Below are 22,651 nucleotides of genomic sequence, written 5' to 3' on the forward strand. Positions count from 1 at the left end.
CTTCGTCTGCATCGTCACTGCTGACTGTCAATCAAGCCAGCCACGCCCCTTGCTCCGCAAAATTTTGACGATTTTTAAAAAATTCAGTATTGATTTATTTTCAGATTGGCCACCTGATCTCTAGATTTAACCATGAAAACTAATTTTTAAAAAATCCTGAGCTGTAGGAATGCAGTATTTCAGGATCTGTGATCAATTCTTTTCCAATTCAAGTCTATGGGAGCCAGGGCTTTTTGGAGCCAGCAGCTAGTGGACGTAGTGATATTGCAGGTTTTTGACACTTCCGGGTTGGCTTCATTTTTCAGGGCCGGTTGCTACGTCCATCTTTTATACCGTCTATGTATAAAACCTTAAAATTTGACCAGAGGCGCCCCTGTAGTTCACCTGGTTGAGCGGGCCAGCCATGAACAGGGACTGATGCAGTGGTTGTGAGTTCGACGCCTGCTCACAACAGTTTGCTGCAGGTCCTCCCCACTTTCCTGTCTCACTCTCTCACTGTTCTAACTAATAAAGGCAAAAAGGCCAGAAAAAGAAAAAAAAAAGCTTGACCAGGACATTTAAAGAGTCCAGATTGAGGTTGAAGAAACTTGGTGCACTCAGTGTATTCCACAAGACTTTAAACAGTTGTTGAAAATCCAATAATTAGAGATCTGGCAGTTGTTATAAAGATTTGTGTTGGTTGTTGATTGTACGTATTTACTTTGCCAGAAGGGGAACAACATGCTTCATCTGCTTTATGTTTTACAAGCTTTACTTATTGTACACAGCATCAAGATCAAAACTTTTTGGCGCTTTGGATCTGAGCTGTACAGCATCACACCAGCGTAATGGGTAAAAAGGCAGGTGAGTTAACTCGGTTGTAAAGTCAGAAATGAGTCATTATCAGTAACCAATGCCAATCCCAGGGATATAGAAAGAATTAAATCCGGATTGGAAAGGAACAACAAGCTTTTAAGCAGCACCAGGATGGCGAGTTGTCTCTGTCTACCAGACAGGCTGTGTCTCTCCCAACCCCTTAGTGCTTTCAGGTTCGGATACTTAAAAAGGCTCCATGAGCTGTCTGAAGTTCCAAGAAATCAGAAGCAAGTCTACCCTAAAGTGAATCTGACGACTTCTAATATGATTCACAGAGACACATTTATTAGCTCTAAAATAAAAGTTTTGTTCTGCTAAGAAAGAAAAAAAAACTAATACAGATGATACATTTTTAAAAAAGTGGTTGAGTAAGCAAGATCACGTGTGTGTGTCCATGTGCGTCTGTGATCTTTGTCTTCACACACACATGGATCCCATCAGGTTTGTTCTCTGTTGTCCTCTGAAGCTGGGATCAGTTAAAAATTTGATGCTTAACTTATAGATGGAAACTGTGATCTATTGCCTGCGCTTCTTTGATATGTTCAGACAAGTATGCGCTGACACATGTGCACACACAGGCTCACACTTTTTCTTTTTTTTTTGTTTCATGCACCCTGCACAATACTCTGTACACTGTATGTCCGCGGTTCAGCTTAGTTATTTATGTCCGCAGATCAATTTGATGTTATCATCGCAAACCTAACAATGCTTAAAAATGTCTATTTGTATACAAACTAATCAGTTTCTCCTGCATTAGAATATGACTTCAGACATATTTTAACAATACAGCAGAGAACAATTCTGTCAAGATCCTCTAAATTATGTTTAAGAGGAGTGATTTTTTAAAATTTCTCTCTGGCGCATCATTAAAATGACTGCATTTTTTGTTTTTTGTACATGGAGAGGTGTCTTAAAAAGTTCGATTGGGAAAGAACCACACATTTTCACACACTTTGAATCAAATGTATTTATTTTAGGGTTTTTTTTTAGCTGTTTTTTCATGTAAAATTACAGGATTTCTACTGTCATTACCAGTGAATATATACAGCTGAGCAGCACAGTGTGTTGAGACCTTTATTTGTGGTTGCGGTGAATCAGGACGCGCGTCATTCTTTTTCTAGAGGACACACACTGACTGTGCAGCACTTTGTTGTTCTTGAAAATCTGTCCTCGGTTGTAGCGACTAGTTTGCAGCACGTTACATTCGTCTAAATCCCTCTTCTAGTTAGTGCGGGTCACGAACTGCAAAGACAAGATATGATCTGACAGGAAATTTGCCGACTGAGTTAAATGCAGATGGTTGTGCTGTAGATGAATGATGAGGACAACATTGCTAGAGGCACAGCCAGTCAACAGCGAGATCTGTCCAGAAGAGTGTGTGTGTGTACACAAAGGAGACTCATGGTTGCTGTTGTATGCAAGTGTTAACAGATTTTGCTTGTCTGCAAAGGTCAAGAATTGGATGAAGTTGTGCGTCTCGTTGAAGACGTCTGCATGTTGGTATTCAGGTGTTATGGTCAACTGTGAACGATGAATTTACTGCCTGGTAGACGAGGCTGAGTAGGAGTCTGTGTGTGTGTTTGCATGTACTGTATATAACACAGGGGGGAATTTATACTCACGTCCGTGCTTATCAGTGTTATCCTTTCAAAACCAGATCATTCAGCCACACCATCCTAATCTCGGGCTCCGTTCCTCCCCTGCTCTCCCTCGGGGTGGACATTTAAACACACAACCTCTCCTGATCTCATGATGGAGTTATTCTGTCCCTGTGCTCTGTAATTCACACAGGGCGCACAGTTCAGCGACTCCTCCTCCTCCCTCCCCGGTGCTTCCCCTTTTTTCTTTCCTTTGAACGATGTGATGAAGAGTTGGCATCTAAACCTTTTTTAGAAACAATACTTGCAATGTTCCGGCCCTCTGTTTATTGAAGACGGCTCCGGGGAGATAACGGTAATCAGCAAAAACCACGGCGACGAACTGTGTGACAAAAACAAAGCGTCTGGCCGTGACGCCGCACTGAGAGGAGCGTAGGTTGATGGTATGTTTAAATTATGATTTATTAGCCCGATTAAAACCCCTCAGTTTAGGCCGTTTTGTCCCACAGGGCGGATGTTAAAACACACTACCAGCCAGCTTCTGATCTCATGATTTGGCTCTTTTCTTCTTTCACTGCTCGGCTCAGCCACTCCTTCAGCTTCTTCTCTCTATTTTTTTTGTTGTTGTCATTTATTTCTAACCTCTCACAAATTTTTAATTAATCCTAAATAATACAACAGACATTTTAATGACTTAAAACAAGCATACGGTTTGGACAGACAGCCCCGATCCCAAATATAAACAGGTCGAGCCCCGAGGATGCTTTAACTCGTGCAGCTTTGCTTTGAACTGTGAGGCTGTTCTTTATTTTGTAGACCACAACTCTGTCTCCTTGTGTTTAGTTTGGCTCAGTTCTAACCAAAGTAATCACCGGGGCTGTAGTTCATTGAGACGAGAAAAAAATAGGAGGGGGGAAAGAAATGATTGAGTGATGAGTGGGGGATTGAGGAGGGGAAAAAAAAAAAAGGAGGTCTGAGGAGAAAATGATAACCATCTGGATTCACTTTGGGACAATTTCATCTCTCCTGCCCCCCAGACCCAAGACCTCCAATTTCCATGGTGCCTCCTTTGAGGTGCCATTCCATCAGTGACGGGAGAAATATTTGCCTAAGAGCAAGTGTCATTGTGAACTCTCAGGAAGTGCCCTCACTCCTTTAGTCTAGACATCCCCCAGCTTTCATTAGAGCCTATACTTGCAAGATCGGTGGCCTAAATATCTATTATAGTTGCGGTTTTGATAAATTATTAAGAAACCGGGTTGTTCGGGCTGAGTCATTCTTGATAGACTTTGGCACCGATTGTCCGTTTTCTGTCTTTTTTTATTTGAATATGTGCAGTGAGAGATAGAAATTACTTCAAGCTGTGGCTTTGTTATTAATTTTCTAAGAATGTCTGAGAGGTTAAAGGCCAGGCTGAGTGATGGAAAACTCTGGCTTCCTATTTTAAAGGCAGGATGTGTAAAACACTCGAGCACTTCTGTGTTCTGTGCATATTCCAACATGTCCGGACACAACAAATTGTTTAATCTTCCTTATAGGTCGTATGTATAGCATCTCACCTGTAAATGGTAAAAAAAGGACTTATACACATCTTGACTCTGAGGACAGAATGTGATTAAGTAAAACACAGAAACGGTAAGTAAGTTCAAGGTATTATCTGCACCTCTCTGTGGTATGTAGATGTCTCTTTGTCTTTTTTTTTCTCCTCCCTCTCTTTAACCCAAACAGTCTTTACTGACTTGTCCGGCCCTCCACACACATGCATTTAGGCCTGGAATGATAAATGGCTTTCTTTGATTTGCACAGATGTGTCTTTGGCAGAGGATGGGCTATAATGTGTATAATCAAACTCAGAAGCCACTGGTTGTTATTATTCTCTTTCTTTATGTCTCTTTTCCTGTCTCGCTTCCCTCTCTATTGTTGCCCTACGCAGATAAGTGGCAAATGTGCTGCTGCAGATGTGCTGTTTTGTGTCATATATGGGCGATAACCTCCTGGCTTGAGATTGCGTACTCGCTGCCTGTGCAGACACCACGAATCCCGCGAGACGTAGATTCGTGATGGGCTCATCAATATGCCTTCCAAACTCATTATTCCAGAGACATTAAATCTAATTGATCCCAAATTGAATTTAACTCCTGAGATATTGAATCTGATGCACGTGGAATCAAATCTCGAGGGGGCCTGTTTCTTCACTTACATATCCATCTCAAAAGGCAATTACAATGTGAAGCAGGCCTCTGGGAGTCTTTCTGTTCGGTCCTGTGTAACAGTGTAGTGCTTATCAAATCAGCTTATTGATAACAGGCAGCCGGGGGGGGAACGTGTTGTTCACTGACATCTGGTGGTGAGACCAACGTCATCGAGATATTTATGATCTGTGGCTTCTTTTGAGGCTAACAAGCAGCTTAAATGGAGAAGGCAGGAAGTAGACGGATGAAAAATGTGAGGATGAGGTAAAACTTATAGAGTGCATCATGCCAGATATACTGTAGGAGGAGGGCTGTTGTTTGTAGATTTAATAAGGTGATATATAAAAAAAAAAAAGACAGAGCTGACCAGATGGCCAACACTGAATCAGCTCTGCCAGATCAGGGGGGGCAAGCAAGATCCAAAATGAGGAGGAAATTTTGAGTCCAGGAGAGACCAGATGTCCCTAACAGGCCCCTGTAGGTTCCAGGCCAAAACACTATCAAGCAGATGACTGCATATTAGGTCACACACACACACACACACACACACACACACACACACACACACACACGGAGTGATTGGAAACATTGTCACGACATCACGACCTTGTGCGGGAAGCATCACTCAGCGAGAGCCCATGAATTTCGTCTCATGAAAATATGTTCTTTGTATTAATGTACAGTTTTCATTCCAATACCTTTTTTTTTTTTTAAAGCCGTTCATATTTCTCCAGACATTCTTTCTGCTCGCATACAGTTTACAGTGTATCAGCATCTTTACATTCACACTCCTAACCATTCAGGGGAGCGTGCGTATGCACAAACCCGCTCCACGTGCTCGCCACTTCTGTTTTATATTCAAAGTGATACGCTGGGAGCGGTGTTTTTACAAGCCGGACCCCCTGAACCATGTCCACTCGGCTTCCTGTTGGGGAAAAAAAAAAATCCCTACAATTCTACCTGAGAGAAGTTATGTTTTAAGGCGCGTAGCTCATAGTTGTTTTCAGAAGTTGTTGTGTGTGGCTTTTCTACACAGTCACAGATGACACAAGGCTTGATAGCATAGGATTCATATGATGGATAAGAGCCCAATTCACACCTAAAATGTCTAATGCAGGTACCAGGTGGTGTGGGCTTCTGTCACCAAAAAAAAAAACAACAACTTTCTGTCGTCAGGGCAGCTGCAGATGTACCGACAAGTAAGACATGTCAGCGTTCATATTACTGTAATTTCTGGAGTTAAAAATACAACTTTGTACTCTTTGCAAGCTGATTTTTATTAAAGCATTGCATCTTGTTCCCTATTACAAATTGAGGAAGTAATTTAGAATTCCATTGTGATCCACTAATAAAAGATGCAACCTGCAAAATAATACCATGCAAAATAATAGCATTTCATTATATAATCCTTTTAAAATGTTGTATTGTCTAGTTGTGCCACATTCAGCAGAGCATTGCTGCATCTCAGCACCTCTTAGGTAACCCATGCTTGTTTCCAATTGCCATACTGCATTTTGTATTTTATTTTGACAACAGCAGAAGAAAATGGCCCCATCTAGCTGGCTTCTCAAGATAAAATGGTGATTGAAACATCTATGAAAGCTGCTCTGCGAATCGCTGTACAGCTGCCAGCGAGCTTAGTTTTATCAGCCGCAGACAGAGAAGCAGACAGAGATCGGGAGGTCGACGGACATCAGTTTGTTCCTTCTCTCTCTCTCTGTGTGTGTGTTCTGTGAGTCAGCTTTCTCTAGGATTCCATTAAGCCAAATCAAAATGACAAGATTTGTTCTTAACATTGTAAAACACACTGTAGTTTCTATTTTTTTTTTAAGCTGACTAATCCTTGAGGGAAAATAACTCTCTGTTTGTGAACCTCGTTCCTGCAGATCTTCTGTTCCTACATGACCAGCTGCAGCAGGCACACTGCACAGGGATTAATAGTAATGATAGCACTGCAATGTGTTTCTTTTTTTTTTTCTGTGTGTGCGAGTTCTCCTTGGAGGCATCTGTTGCAGGTTTCAGGCACATGTTGTGGGATTAAGGAATTAGCCATAACAAATAACCCCATGCACACACACACACACCCTTGCCTGCATGCCCACAAGTTACCACATAACACTCAGAACTTACAACCCCCAGACCGCTGTACACATCCACACATGTTCCTCCTGCGCTCCAGTCTTGTAAGCTCCATCTGAGTTCTTCTCCTCTTTCTCCTCTCCGTTCATCTCTGCTTACCCCTATTGAATCGTGGTGACAGTTGTGTTAAAGAAAAAAGGGTATCTCGGTAGCCATGAATGTTGCCTTAATGTTAGGGTTACATTAGTAAAAGATAAGGTAATAGGACAGCGAAAGCCAAGTTGTCAGAGACTCCCTTTGTCTAAAAGGGAAACACACTAAAGAAGACTGAGCTTTCCAGTGTTTCCTCTGGGTTCAGGTTCTAGCTAATCAACAGTGCACACAGCCGTGACTGTTCTGTTCCAGGGGACTGGAGATGGAGGGAGGGCCGGCGGGGGCAGACAGGATGAGGGTCCGGCTTGAAATGGGTGCATGAGGGTAGAAGGAGGTAGAGAGTGCATGTGGTTGCATGATTGAAGGGTGTGTGTGTTCATGTGCCTCAGCGTCTTTTTTTTTTTTGCAGAAGGAAAACCTCCAGGGGCCCATGTGTGTGTGTGTGTGTGTGTCAGTTATTTCTACGTGTAGATGAACAAATTATGTCAGTGGTACCCAGTCACTTAATAATGGAGAGTTAAGTGAGTTGTGTTTTTGAGGCTGTGCTATAATCACTATCAGATGTCAGGGTGGAGGAAAGGGAAGGAGGGAAAGAAAAAGAGACTGTGTGCAAATGAAAAGGAAGGAAGGAAGGAGAGAGCACAGAAAAAAAGAAAAGGAGAGAAAGAAGTAAAGAAAATTGATATGGTTGCTGTATGTGCACGACAAAGGATGCAAATATAGTCGATGCCTATGATAGACTATATGTGCTTTTATCAGGCCAAAGAGAAAAAAAAAAGATGCAATCACAACATAAATATGTGTCGGTAGACTTATACCCAACTATTTCAGTGCATCTCTCCAGTTTGTAAAAATTTGTTTTTAGCATTTTGAATAAAACTAATAATGAAAATATTTTCACATATGGTTTGCCATGTGAGTAAATGATGTGCAAAAAAAAAAAAAAGATTTTCAATTTCAGCATTTTCAATTTTCTAGCCCACTTGTCTGCAGCATATTTTCTCTGATGCGTGGCCCTGTCCCCTGTATGCAAGCGCTGAACTGAAACCCGACGTTTGCTCCTCGCTGCTGATTGGCATCTCCGGGCTGAATCTCCAAACTTGTGGGTGGCATGTTTAGTTTTGCTGCGTATAAAGATGTGTTGCAGCAATTGAGTGTGCAGGGCTCTACTCGTATTCGCCGAGGCTATGTCCTAATCATTGTCAGATGGCGGACAGAGTCCTTGCGTCTGGAGCCATTTACAAGGCCTGCAGCCACCTGGAGGGGGAGAGGAGGGGGAACGAAATCCACCCAACGAGGCTACGCTTTGTTGTCTGAGAAGCAGCCAGATAGAATGTAGGTAGCACATGAGTGAATTAGCGGTCGGCCGAGCAATTTCGTAGGAGAGATGAATGTTGTGTTGGGGCCCAATGCTCCCAATATTTAAAGTGGATTACAAATTCAATCAGAAATGGCTTTTATTTTGATTGTTGAGGTGAATAAAAGCACTTCTTGTTGTTGTACTGATGCCCAGATGTTGTTATTCGCCTTTTTTTATCCACACTTGAGCAGATGTGTCTTGTATGTCAGAATAAACTGTCTAGCAACTAGCAAAGATGACTTATTATTCAATTAATAGCATGTCTTATTAGTATTTGAAACTGTTTACTTGCGTACAATATGCTGTATGGTTTGAGTGAACAGCAGCCTTCGGTGTAAGAGGAAGATGTAAGTGTGGTTTCCTCCATCACTGACTCCTATTCATACTTGGCTCGTGCAGTGGGGATATTTTCCTTCGCCAGTGATTTGCCAGTTATTGCTCTGAAACTGTAGATGTTCTGGAGCCAGGAGTTTGACTCGGCTGCATATGTTGTTTGACATCTTGACGAAAATGGTTTAGAAATTAGGAACATGCTCATAAATAGTAAAACAATCAATCTGACCAAACTTCATATTCTGTTTTTGCGTTTTTAATAAGCTCAGGCTGGCGCAGACGAACGTGAGCGGCTCTGTCGGGCGAACCGAAACTCAGCAGAGGAAGGTGAAGGATGTCAAATAAAATATAAATGGAATATTTAACATGCAGCTGGTAAAACAATGAATGCTTTAAAAGACTGACTAAAATAGTCTGTGTTAAAAAATGCCCACACTGTGGCAAGTTTTTGAGACATTTCCATACTCTTTATTGTACTTCCAAGGAGTTTAAAGAGTTTGGATAATGTTTCTGTGTGTTTGTACTATGCTGTCCTTTTTCTTTCTCTTCTGTAAACCTTCCATTGCTCCAAAATAATCTATTTAAACTTACACAGCTCACATGATTTATTGAGACATTTGTTAACATCTGACTTTGCATGTCCAACTTGTACAGTATGAAACAAGCTGTGTGACTTTTCATCAGCAGCTCATTTGATCATCTTCGAATCTCAGCTGGCAAGGATGTTATTGTGCCATGCAGATCTCAAAAGCTGATTCCAAACCTTTTCCCTGACCTCGTGCAAATGTATGTAATTAAGCAATGAAAACTTGTTTGAGCTGTGCCATAGCCAGGCCTTCTGCTGCAGGAAATTAAGGATAATCTGGAGGCTGTGGACGCTCTTTGTTGCCACAAGGCACTCTCAAGGTGAAGTGGCTCTCCTTCAAGATTGGTTTTCATTCCGTATGAATTAGTTTTGCGTGTTTCTGCTTACCGTGCCCCTTCCGTTACCTCTCTGTGTTATTTACTGTCTGCTTGCGTGTCTGGTTTTTATTTGTGCATCTTACTCATAACCTCGTCCATAATCGCGTTATTGTATGCTTGTAAACGCATCTCTAGAAACATCGCAGCGACGGTGACGCCGACAAAACTGTAATTCTTTTGTGTTGTTGTTTGGAAGTGTCAGATATCTGTTTTGAGACTGCTGGGTAGTAAAGGATTGCATATTGGATAGAGATGCATGTTATAAATGAGAAGTGAGAGGCTGTACTGTATGGAAGTAAGCAATGAGGTCTGTAGTAGTGCAGCACTATGCATGTCTTAAACACAGTGCTTAAGCTGTCCATCACAACAGCTGGCCTTGAATTTAATGTCCAGTTTTAAAGTCACACGTGCACCAAGCTGTGTAAGAATTTCACATAGTTTAAGTCCAACATCTGACATAATGTTGACCTAAAAATGTGCCTGCATTCAGAGTTAGTTCAACAGTGGGTCTAATTTTAGGTTGTAAAAACATTTCACTTCTTCACCGATAAGAGGCTCGGGATGAGCATCTGATTTATGTGTGGCTTTGCTGTTTTTGTGTAACACAAGTGGAAAAGAAAAGACAAAAAGAGGAGGGTTGTTTGATTAATTAAGTGGAAGGACAATGGTGTGCCTCGGGTTTCAGCTGTTTTGATCTTCCAGACGTACAAAGTGCATCTATCAACCTGTTCTTTTGCAAGTGAAGACCCCATGTCACGGCTCATTTAGCAGGACACTAATTTAAAATACAAAAAAAAAGGATCCTATTTGTCCTGGAGAACAAATGAGATAAATTATCAAGTGTCCTGAAAAACATTGTGTTGTCTTGGAACATAACTTTCTTTAGACATTGGAATGGCAGAGTGGATGTATAGAGACTGTAATTTTGAAAAGTTTTTAGTTTTCGATCACACCCTGAAGTGCTTCGATTGGTAAGAGCAGTTTATGGCTGCTGAAGGTCTGATAAAATCACTGATAAAATGCAAAGTAAAGTGAGTTAACCTTCCAACACAAACATTAGTTAAGCTGTTAGCTTCATTTTTGAGCCACTTGTCGCTGTGGCTGTTCATGAAACCTGTATTTTATGTATTAAAAAGGTGATTTTAGCTTTATAGGCCCAGTCTGGACCATTGACCTGTTGATAAATCTGCAAATGGGCTTCCAACAGGGTGAAGACTTTAACTAGAATGTCTCTGAGAACCTGATAAAGTCCTTCCATAGATCCACTCGGCTGCTTCTGTCTCGTCATGTAATCACAGAGCGAGTTGTTGAGATCGGTGCCAAACCATCTGTTGCAGCATGTCTTGCTCTTATTGTTGGCTCCGACTGATCAGATGTCTCCAAGATAAAAATTGCGTGATGGATCAGAATTTGAATATCCAAAGATTCTGAAGTTCTTTGCACAGTTGTGTATGTTTTAGATTACATCTCCGCAGAGAAACTTGTTAGTCTAGGGCGTGCTCTCCATCTGATATTCCAGCCTTATGCCATTGAAAATATCCTGGAAAACGATGTCTGAAAACTCCCTTTTGACGTTTAAAAAGAGTATTTACTGACCTCTTGTTTAATGTGAAGCCATTTTGTAGCTTTAAAAGCCATCTTGTGATAATAAACAAGAAAATGGCTAATGGTTTAAAACGTTCCTACTTTTCCGTGTTGAGTCACATTTACCTTGTTAAACATCCCAAGTTGATTTTGCACATATTTCAGCCTCACAGTGTCGAGGTGAAAATAAGATTCCAGAGCGAACAGGCGGAAAAGATTTGGTAACCTGGCAGGTAAACGGATTTGTTCCTTGTTTTAGGTCTCGAAGTCGACAGAACACACTGAGGGGTCTATGGAGGCAGTAATGAGTCATATCCTTCTAAACTGCTGCTTTCTATCTCGGACACCTCTTAAAACTCACCCTGCAATGACCATCTCACACATGCACGGACCCGTACGGACACACAGCTCTAACCTGTTCACGACTCTGTACTGTACTTCACACCTCTGGGGGTGTTTTCTGGAGAAACAAATCACGTCAGGAACCAACGTGAGCATGTCAATCAGACTTGTGCAAACACAGCCGACGTTTTCTGGCAGGTGTAAACAGCAGGGGTGGTCCGCGCTCGCTTCGACGTTGACGGACGGGATGCATTTTTGTTGAGTCTTTCTGCTGACTGTCATCAAGTAAAATGATATGCGGAAATATTTTCAGTAACAACACTTTGTGGCAAACTAAAAACAGAATATAGGCAAATGAAGTCTGTCTGTCTGTGTGTGTGTGTGTGTACGATCCGGTTTCTACTGAAGCCAAACATCCCTTAATACAAATGCTTAATATATCAGTTTAGTACACTCTGTATCTTTCTCCAGTTGCTTTTCAATGCTATGGAAATATTAATTCCATTGATTTCTTACCTTGTTATCCATTAATTACCATTTTCTACTGTTTCCCATTTCCTTCTCTACATATCTGAACGCCTTGCTCTAAAGCTGCATTTGAACGTAGCAGCCTCAACACTGATTTCTAGCCTGTAAACAAGTTGATAGTTTTCTCTGTAATTGAATCCTTCCTGATCACTGTAGAGGCAGTGTAACAGAAAAAAAAAACCCCTCATGCCGTGTATAGCAAGTAAAGTCATTTGTGATGTTTTTGCCCCATTAACCCTCTCAACCCCAAAACCTGCAGATGGGTTTGAAATGCATTTATGTGACAAATGATGGCATATATTAAAGCCAGAAACTGTACACTGCAAATAATCTGGGACTCTTTTTTTTTTTTCTTCTTTTAGACATGATAGATAATTTGGCTTGTTTTAAAAGTGTTTTTAGTCCTTGATTTTACAGTACAATCTTAAATTGAGCATTAAAAATCATATTTCAAGATTTCTTATCAAGTAAAATTTACTTGCTGCATGGACAGATCATTTCACTAGTTTAAAGTCATTTTCTTCTCAAATGTAGTGTTTATATCTTATAGATAGATACAACTTTATTGATCTCTTTGGTACAACCTCGGGGAAATTGTTGAAATATGTGCTTATATTTGGGCTACCTTTTTTTTTTGCAGTGTATAAACAGTGACAATCTTTGGATTTAAACTTTCTGATCAAATTGCTGTCCCACTGGGAAAAAATACCAAATCAAAACTTAAACTTTTGATGTTTCATCCAACTCATTTAGGCCTCTTCTACAAATTTACCCAGAATAATAAAAAACCTCTTGCTCTAACCACATGTGTTAAAAAAACAACTAAAACTTCTGCCAGTAGACAATTCTCTGCTGTTTCCCAGTTCTGTCTCTATATATGTTTACAGTTTTGTCTGATGCTGCATTTGGATGCATCAGCCTCAGTTCTGATGCTTTTCTGGCCTGCAGATGATTTGATAGTTTTCTCTGTAATTGAATCCAACCAGATCACGGTCAATGCAGTAACAGGAGTTGCTGGCTGTGAAATATTCTCCTGAATGTTTGTCTAACAGAGACAGAGAGAGACAGTGCAACAGAGAAGAAAAACTTGTGTTAGTTAGTTCAAAGTAATTTGTTTTGCTATCTTACGCTGCCATGTCTCCTTAGTTTGACTTTACTTAGTCTCGGATTTAAGATTTGTGTGGCGGTTTCACATAGGAGGGCCTGGACACGGGGCATCGGGCACGCTGCCAGCTGACATATAGGTTTTAATAATGTGATTGCTGGTGTGCACTTTTTACAATGTGGGTGGGGTCCATGTGTGTGTTCCAGCATGTATGTGTGTGTGTGTGTGTGTGTGTGTGTGTGCCAAGCTAACAGAAGTGCTTCACAGCTGTAATGTGTGAGCGCAGGGTAAAAGGCCAGGCTTGCTGAGTGATTGCCACATTACCCATAAGTATGAATCAATCTTCTGTTCAGACATTCGGCTATTTACAGACTCACATGAATTTGATCATGTGTTTTCTTTTAATGGTTTTCTAGGATTTACTAAAACCTCTATGGCAGCACTGTTTCGCTGCACATGTTGGAGGATGGGAGGTTTGAAGAATGAGACCAGAGTTCAGGACAATTTTATTATTGTCAGTGTTATAAATGCACTGACTTGGCAGCTCCAGTCAATGTGGTATCATGAGTTTTTTCCCCCATTTATTGAGTTTATTTCGGCGACTCAATTAGATTAACCCCCACCTAAATTTCTGCTGCTGAAGAGTTAACGTCTGTATGGATTGTAAAATGCTGCTGTGGTATTGAGGCCCAGCAAATGCAAATAAACTCTCCACCTATATGGGAACCGTAAAAACCTGAGGTGTACGTATTAACGTTTAAGCGTGTGGATCCTTGTTTGTTTATGGCTCCGTGTGACTTCCAACGTAAACATGCTGATGCTGCGATCTGTCCGTCATCTGAATGCAACGTGTCTTTGTTTGCTCGTTTAAACGTTCTCTCATCACTACAAGATCAGCAAAACAAGCGCGTTACAATAAAGCGCACGCAGAGGGACGCTGTGAAAGAAACGGCAACAAGAGAAAATGTGTCCGTCTGCATTCGTACGTGTTGCCACTGCAGGCTGTGTGGAGTCATCCTACCTGTCAGTGTTTTCATTGCCTATTGTAAAGCAGAGAGTGAAATGACAGTTTTTAGGAACTCAGTGAAAGAAGGGATTTAGGCAGTAATCCGCCTCACTGATCCTTTTTAGAAACAACCAACCGCCTGGCACACAGCCTGGCTCTCGCCACGACACGCCTGCTTTTGATACCTGAAGGCTGAACTGTAAACTGACACCCACAGTGGCATTTTCTGCTTTCCACATACCTCAGATCAGACGTAAACTGGATGGTATTTCCCTCGGTTGATAAAATAACTGCTTGATGGCTTGCAGGTGAGCAGAGGTGGGCTAACCCTCCCCTCCAGCCACCAGCTTTTTAATATTAATGTTAGCGTTTGTGACAGCGCTTCTCTGTTTGACCTTTCGGGCACGACTGTTTGCAAGAATGCAAAAATGATCCTACTTGTCACGGTGCTCGTCTTCACTCAGGTCACGTCGAACAGAAACGGATAAGATTATGTTGTTTAAGTACGGATGGTACAAATAAACATCGACTTCACAATCGGAGAGGAGAAAGTTAGGTGTCCTCGGTGCAGCTCGTGTTTTTTGAATCAATGTTTAGATGAAAGCCAGACTTAGTTCAGCTTGTTTAGAGCAAATGGTTTTTGTCTTTCGCCGAGCTGTTGCCAAAAAGATGAGCTACAGTTATTAATCTCGCTCCATAAATGTTCCTTTCTTCTTGATGTCAAGCCCGGATCTGGGTTACATTTCCACATTCTTGTAACGGCAGTGATCAATGTCCGTATATTAGCAGCTGTGTCTCAGCTCCGCAAACAAACTCATATTTCATTTTTTTACGTCTTTGTGAAAGTTTAAAAAAGATGCTTTTTATTTTAATCTGCGTAAGACTTGTGTCATGTTAGGACTGTTAAAACATGGACGACTTTGGGCTTAAATGTTACTGGAGCTTAAAGAAGTGCTGTTCTGGACTGTTTTTTTTTTAATGCACAGCAATTACCAATGCCATTTTCTTTGTTGATAACTGAATGGCACCCTTATTGGAGTCACTGCAATACATTTAATTTCTTTTTTCCACTGGCTGCGGTTTGAAAGATGTATTAAAGTTTGTTGAAGCTTTGATTTATGGACAATCTGGCCTTTTTAACACCTAATGTGAATTGACCTCTTTGTCAGATGGCGGTTCTGACTTAAGGGGGGGATAACATATGCAGAAAAGGCCACAGGACAGACACACAACATGGAGAGACAGACACATAGTCTCTCTGCACACACACACACACTTTCACATGCATAAGGCTGGAGTGGTTTATAGGGTGGCAATAAAAAGAAACGCTGTGTGAAATGAATCCAGGGTGAGTTACAGTTTTTTTGAGACTGTGTTTTCTTAGAGATGAAGAAATGGACCCGCCCAGAGTGCCGTGTTTATATAAGGAATTTTTATTTGAGTTTAATTTTCCAACTCTACAGGTGGGAATCTGTGCGACTTGACCCTTCAATCACTACATCTATTAAAAATGTGCAGCTCTTGGCACGCAGCCTTTGTGTCTGGATTACAGAAAACAAAAAAAAATGCTCCAAACACACCGTTATATGTTTTGTGTGATTTCATTTAACTTGCTACATCAAATAAATGAAACGCACGAGGCTGCTGCGCATAAAGAAAGGCTGAGTCGGAGGAAACCTGTTTTCTTTGATGCTCCTGGGTAACGCTGGAGCCGTCCTGTTTTGTTAGTTAATTAAATTAGAATATCACAAGTGTACAAAACAATGAAAGCCTGCCTTCAGGGGAGAGCTGGTTTGTGAGAACTTCAATCTTAAAATCTTTGTTGCGGTGTTTTACATTAATACTCTGATTGTATTTGTTTTTCTGAGGGGCTTTTGTTTTTTTTTTTCTTATTGTGTTTTCTTGTGTTTGTGTGTGCAGGGATTCTAGAGCTGTGGGACCAGATCCACCACCTTTGAGAGTCAACCCTCATTTACAGGTAAAATCAAATGTTTCATCATAAAGTCCAGTCAGTCACATGCTCTGTTCCCAAGCAGTGTTTTCCTGCATTTACAGCACTGGATATATTTGAATTATTATCTCCATTAAATAGCAATACCTTACATCTAAGAACCCTTTGCAACACTGACGCTCTTCTTCCAATCATTTCACTTGATATGAGACAAACAGTGCAAACCAGTCATGATGCATAACATCAAGATGTGCTGTAAATAATTATTTCAAGATCCTGACATGTCGGAGTCGATGACGTGAATTTAATCTTTGCCAGCAGCGCAATTTAGTGATAAAGCAACCTGCTGCGTGTCAGCTTGTGTACACCAAACACTGCGCCAGGGTCAGCGCTCTTTAGAGACAGTCATCCTGATCGGAAAAAGAACTGAATGGTTTTTATCCTTCATGAGCCGGAGTCTGACAACTTTTGTGTAATGTTGCTGGCAAACACAAAATCCTCCGTCTCAGCTTTCACATTGCCGAAGGAATTATAGTAGAATAGAATAGAATAGAATAGAATAGAATAGAATAGAGAAGAATAGAATAGAATAGAATAGAGAAGAATAGAATAGAATAGAATAGAATAGAATAGAGAAGAGTACAATAGCATAGAATAGAATAGAATAGAATAGAATAGAATAGAATGTTATTGTCATCATGCACAAAGTACAACGAAAGTAAAAGACAACTCCAGTGGTGCAAAATACAAGTTTAGAAAAGACAAATAAGAATATTTAAATACATTTACAAAAGGAGCCAGTAGGAAGTATATACAGGTAGGAATGAGCCAAACGGTAGAATAAATATATAGCACTGAACACTGTGGATGTGGATGAGAAGTATAAATACATGAATAAATAATATATAATAATATATGAAATATAATAATTAAAAAATAATGACAATATAGTATAGTATAATATGAATAATACTTCTATGATATGACAATATGATTTCTCAAAATCAGTGTAATGCAGTGAAGAGTTATCATCACATCTCACCAGTTTAATCTAATATATTTAGTTGGCATATCAGCTCCTCTGTAGGAAAGCGTAGCCGCCCTCAGTGCGGTCAGTTGTGGAGGAAACACTGCTGTCTGGTTTCTGTATGACACAGCAGCAGCCTGGAACCTCTGAGTGGGAGACACATGTTTCAGCAGAGCCATTACTGCTGTAACCTGAGAACGTGTTTCAAAGCGCACACGTGCACGCCGACACACTCACAAATGCACATATATAGGCAAGGAAGTGCACACGTAAACCTGCACACACACACACACACACCTACACACACACAGGTGTGCTGGAAACAGCATCTTTCAACATGACAGGCCTCCACCCCAAAGTACGCAGTGCAATTGTGTGTGTGTGTGTGTGTGTGTGTCTGTTGAAGTGCATGAGCGTAAATTAAGAGGAAAGTAGCTGTTGGTGAGGTCATGAACTTGTACGGGAAAATAGGAGCTTCCCTGTGCTTTTCCATTACATCTCACTCCAAGGATGTCTGTTGTGCGTTTGTTGTAGATACCAACCAGACTGTGCATAAATATTCTCCTCAACTGATAAATAATCATGTTCCTATAATGTCTCCTGAGAGACATCGTATCATCGGTGAGGTGTCTTTTCAGGTTTTGGCGGATAAAACAAAAATAACGAAACCATATTGGCACTTGAGTGACTCTTACTGATGAATTAGTCTTTATAACTTCCACAAGGGACGTTTAACTCTGACGCCTTGTGAGATGAGTAAAGATGATTTAATAATACTGTATAAAAAGACAAAGCAGGTAATATCTCCGTATTATTATATTAGTATTTGGAGGGAATCAGTGTAGAATGCCTCAGAAATAACATCCAAAGCTCTTAGTGTGCACTTCCACAGCAGTTTGTGGCGATGCAAGGTGTTTGTCCCCAGGGGGACCAACATTCTTAATACAGTATTTTCATTCAGCTGTTGCAATCTAAGATATATCAAGAGATAATACAAGTTAAAAGCTTCAAATACTTTTTTTCCCCTCTACAAATATTTCCTGCTGCCAAGTCAGGTAGTTTGAGACGTCTCTTCCCTCTTAACCCTCTCAATGCCACAACCTACTGGTGAGTTTGAAAAGCATGTTGTCTTTAATAAATGACCAAAGTGACACCATTTGTAAGAGCTACAAGCTGCAAAATAAAAACCATTGTTGGATTTTCACCTGTCTCCTGGCCCTTCAGCTGTTCATTGGAAGAATGTGACCAAATCTAAGCTTAAAATCCTAATATTTCATCAAATCACTTTATCCTTTAAAATATTGTCAAACATGAACGGTTTTCTCAAACTAGACTCTGTAAAAATAAACAAATCTGTCCTCCTCAATATAACTATTTAGCCATTAGTTACTCTGATATGACCAACAGTGACATGACAGGAGCTCTTCAGCTAAACTCAGTTGAACTGCAGGCTGTGCTTCCACGGAGCTGATAGGCGATACAGTCGTGACTGGATAATCCGACACTAAATGTAAAACCTTCTGTTATGTTGGATAGCAAAGCGATTGTCAAGACGGAGGTCGAGATACAAGGAGGGCTTGATGCTTGAATGGCCACTTCCACCCCGGGGGGGCGCTCCGACAGGGTGGAAGTGGCCGGAACGCACAGGCAGTACTTGGCTGCTGATGCCAGTTTAGTTAGCGGTCACAGTTCTGTTTCCATCATCGGCGATGGTGGGGGAGTGGCAGATATGCTCCACCGTTACCATCCATGTTTACTTCCGTAAACACTGAGCATGCTCACTGCGTGTAACGTCGTTGTGTCCTCTTCTACACATGCGGGACACTTTTGGGTTGTATGACGTTCACACAGCAGATCACATATAAGTCGTGTTTAATTAGAAATGTGAACGAACTCGTAAAAAAAATCTGATTCCACAAAAAAATCCAAATTAAGCATTAAGTCCTGCAGTCTGAACGTAGCCAATCTGTGGAATTGTTCAGTCAGATAATATACTGTTATCCTTATTTGTGACATAAAATGTCATGTCAGAGTCGGACTCCAAGGCTGTCGGTATGTTAAGGCTGTTTTTAATGGGTTCTGTTTGTTTTTCCTGAAAACCTGTTGGATAGCAAAGTTTTTGGATTGTTAAGGGTTGGATTATCAAGTCACGACTGTATATCTAAGTAGTAAAATATCTATGCCATGCAAAGTTGTCATTTTGTCAGCATATGTAACACTTGTGGGAACGCTAAATGCATTTTTTTTTTCATGGTTGTGCTGTTTCCGTTGAGGTTCAGGGCTTTATGTTGCAGTGGAAGCTGAGCCCACAGTGAGTAAAAATGTGACCGCAGGAAATAAAGAAAACGCCACAACTGCTTTAGGATGAAGGCAAATAGAGTGCACTGTAGCCAAGCTTTCACATTAGAAGGCTTCACTCAGCTGCCCAGTTCTCTCATCCAGTCACCGTCTGCAAACTGCTCTGATGATGATTTTCTTTACGTGCAGTTGTTCTCGCCACCACCTTTGTTTTTTGTTTTTTTCACTCTTTCTCTGCACACAAACAGCTGTTCACATGCTTCAGCAGCCTACTAGCCTTCAGCAGCAGCCACAGAAAGTACTTAGTGGTCTAAAAGAGGGAACAGTGGGCTTTCTTATAATCCCTGTTTGGGTTAGAACAGACTCCTAAATAAACTGCTGCAATGGGACACCACTGTTTACCAGCAGAGACAGGATTGTATTCAAAGTGTAGCCGTGTTGTTTCTGAAGTCATTCAGCTGTGATGACAAAAAACAGAAAGCAGGACGGCTGCAGTGATGGAGGACAGGAGGAAAACTCACTAAAGTGGAGTCTCCGCAAAAGCATCAATAAGCATAACACATGAAGCTATCACTGTAAACAGAATTAGAGCAACAACTTGTGATTGTCCAAGATAGGTTCTGGCATGAAAACAAACTAATTACTTTGGAAACTTGCACTGCCACAAGATGTCAGTACAGGGGAGAGTGTGTGCAAAATATAGCACTATGTTTGTCATGTTTATCCACATTGTTATATGCATGTTATAATGCGGGACATCTGCAGATTTAGTTATAATGAGATTATTATTGTCGGTCATTAGGCTTCACCGGGCCTGTCTGAAAAACAGGCTGCTCCAATTCAAACATCAACACTGTACAGAACTGTCAGAACAGGATGGACAGTCAAAAATGATTAAAGTCATGCAGATCCTTGTCTAAACCTGGCGCTGATGCTAACCACAGTGCCACGGTACAGCACGACCACTGGCAGCTTCTTCTGCTGTGTTCATAGACAGATCATCAGTGTCCTCCAACTGCAAGGTTTGTCTTCTAGAGACATATCAGATGGTGGAATACAAGTAAACTCAACTGGGCTTGATTTGTGTTGGGTCATGTGAGCACAGAAAAATCCTGGCTTATTTAAAAAAAAAAAGAAACAGATATGCATGTCCAAAATATTCCCCCTAATTAAAAGTAATGGCCGTGAAAATACTTAACTGAGCCCACAAGTTCGGGGCACATGTCCCTCTCCATCTTCTCAGCGTGCAGACACACATTAAATGTGCACGCACTGAGATTTTCGACTGAAACACACACACACACACACACACACAGAGCGACCTTGAGGGTGTTAGCAGTGTTGACGTTTGTTTGGACGCTGCTTCAATTCCTCAGACTGCTGCGAGGTCACATGCCTTGACATCAAAGAAAAGAATTTCTTCCTGGGCGACACAGAGAGCTCCGGTGTTTATTCTAAAACTCTGACTGTCTCGCTGTCTGTGTTTCTGTCTGTTTTTTGGCAGCCTTCGTCCCTTGCCTGTCTCATTACCTGTGTACAATATCTGCACCACTGTGACTGCGACTCTTTTTCTTTCCAGCTTGGTCTCATAGTTTCTACCTGCCTTTATTTTTGGTTTGGATTTATCAGTAAAAAAAAAACTCTGCACGCTTTCAACGCAGAGAAAGATTTAACCTTTATTTGTTGCTATGTATGTTTCGTTGTCAGCCCCTGTGCTTTCTCACTCGAACGCCATTTAGCCGAAATTGGTGATTGCTCCATTTCGCTTCCATTTTAAACAAACACTCCTTTGTGTAGCAACGCGTCTTTAAATCACAGCCAGCTGAAATCCTGTTGAGAAACACGTAGTCGGTCTTTGTGGTTTGGAGTGTTTTCCACCTGTCTCTTATAACTCATTGTGCTCATCTTCACACGGCGAGCGTGTTCGGTATGATGTGATTTGTGCTTTGGTTACTGGCTACAAATCAGCTTGGTTAAAAAAAAACACACAAATGGAGACGAGAAGCAGAACAACAGCACATGTGAACTGAGAAACTGGAGTCAATCTGTGCAGCATACTAGAGTTTATAAAAAACATTTGATGACAATAAGGGTGCAACAGGAATACTAATGGAGTTTGTGAATTGCGAGGGACAATGCGTTTTCCTCTCCAAAGAAACCGAAACTCTTTTTCTGCGAGATCTACATTTAATGGAGCGATTGTCTTGTCAACCAGCGTTGGAAGCACCAAGCTGTGCCTTCACTGTAGAGTAATTCATGTGCATGGTTAGCTGTGAGGTTTTCTTCCCCCCAGGGATGTGTTTTGTTTTGATGTCCTCCGCTGCAGCCAGATGAATGGCCACATGGAGAGCCGGGCGAGGGGGGAGGAGGGGACCGTTGGACATGTTAAAGGACACCTGTGGGGGCTTTGTGGGGCCTCCCCTTGATGGACGGGGTTCCGCTTCAGGTGGCAGTAATTTCTCTAAGCCGTGGGGAGGGGGCGGTCGGGTTGGATGTTGTGTGTGTGTGTGCGAGTGTGTGTGTGTAGCATGTGTCGACCTGTGTCACAAATTTGAAAGCAGGTTAGAGGTTTGTAAGTTGCGGTGCTTGTCTGTGTTCCCCCCCATATCCTAACTTTATTGCTGTAGAGATTCTGTGTTTATTTATGTGTGTACACGGGCCTATCTCTCAAATGGTAATTGCTTCTAATACCAGAGGGAACACCACACAGATCGTGACAGAGTCTCACCCACAACTAATGATTATGTAAATATGATAGCCATCTGCAGACGTGATCGTGCGTGTGTGGGTGTCCTGCCTAATATACTTTTATCTCTTATCATACGGAGATCAGCTGTTAGACAAATGTGGCATTGTTGAAGGCCGAGGTAGAGCCAAATGCGCGCCTGCATGCGTGCTTGTGTGTTTGTGTATGCGAAGTTGCGCTTTTACTATTTCAGGGCCTCATCTGTTCTCTGCACCTGATACTGAGCTGGATCACTTGGTATTTCAGATGAGAAGACGGGAGCTTGTTATTAAATGTCACAGGCCGATCTTCTAGAATAACCAATAATGTTCCGATGACTACCTCTCCTACACACACACGTGCACAAGCGCACAAACAAGCGCACGTAGTCTGCTGGTTTAATGTGTGAGGAGAGAAGACTGTGCTGTAGAAAGAAGTGAGGCTGCGAGAGGAATTTTTGAATCATGTGCCAAAGTGCGACTTCGTGGCTCCGAAGCTCAAATTCTACTTTTCATAGTTCAAGAATTCACATTGATTATTATAATCTGTCAC

General features: G+C 41.4%; 1 long non-coding RNA gene across 1 annotated transcript in view; it reads left to right on the top strand.

The window, feature by feature from the left end:
* Positions 1-22,651, top strand: part of LOC103362945 (uncharacterized) — a 44,415-nt gene that overhangs the window by 3,580 nt on the left and 18,184 nt on the right. Inside the window, exon 2 of the long non-coding RNA XR_520486.1 lies at positions 16,019-16,076. This is a non-coding gene — a long non-coding RNA (uncharacterized LOC103362945). The remainder of the gene's footprint in view (positions 1-16,018; positions 16,077-22,651) is intronic.

Source organism: Stegastes partitus, unplaced genomic scaffold, assembly GCF_000690725.1.
Source record: "Stegastes partitus isolate 25-593 unplaced genomic scaffold, Stegastes_partitus-1.0.2 Scaffold618, whole genome shotgun sequence".
NCBI classification, from domain to species: Eukaryota; Metazoa; Chordata; class Actinopteri; family Pomacentridae; genus Stegastes; species Stegastes partitus.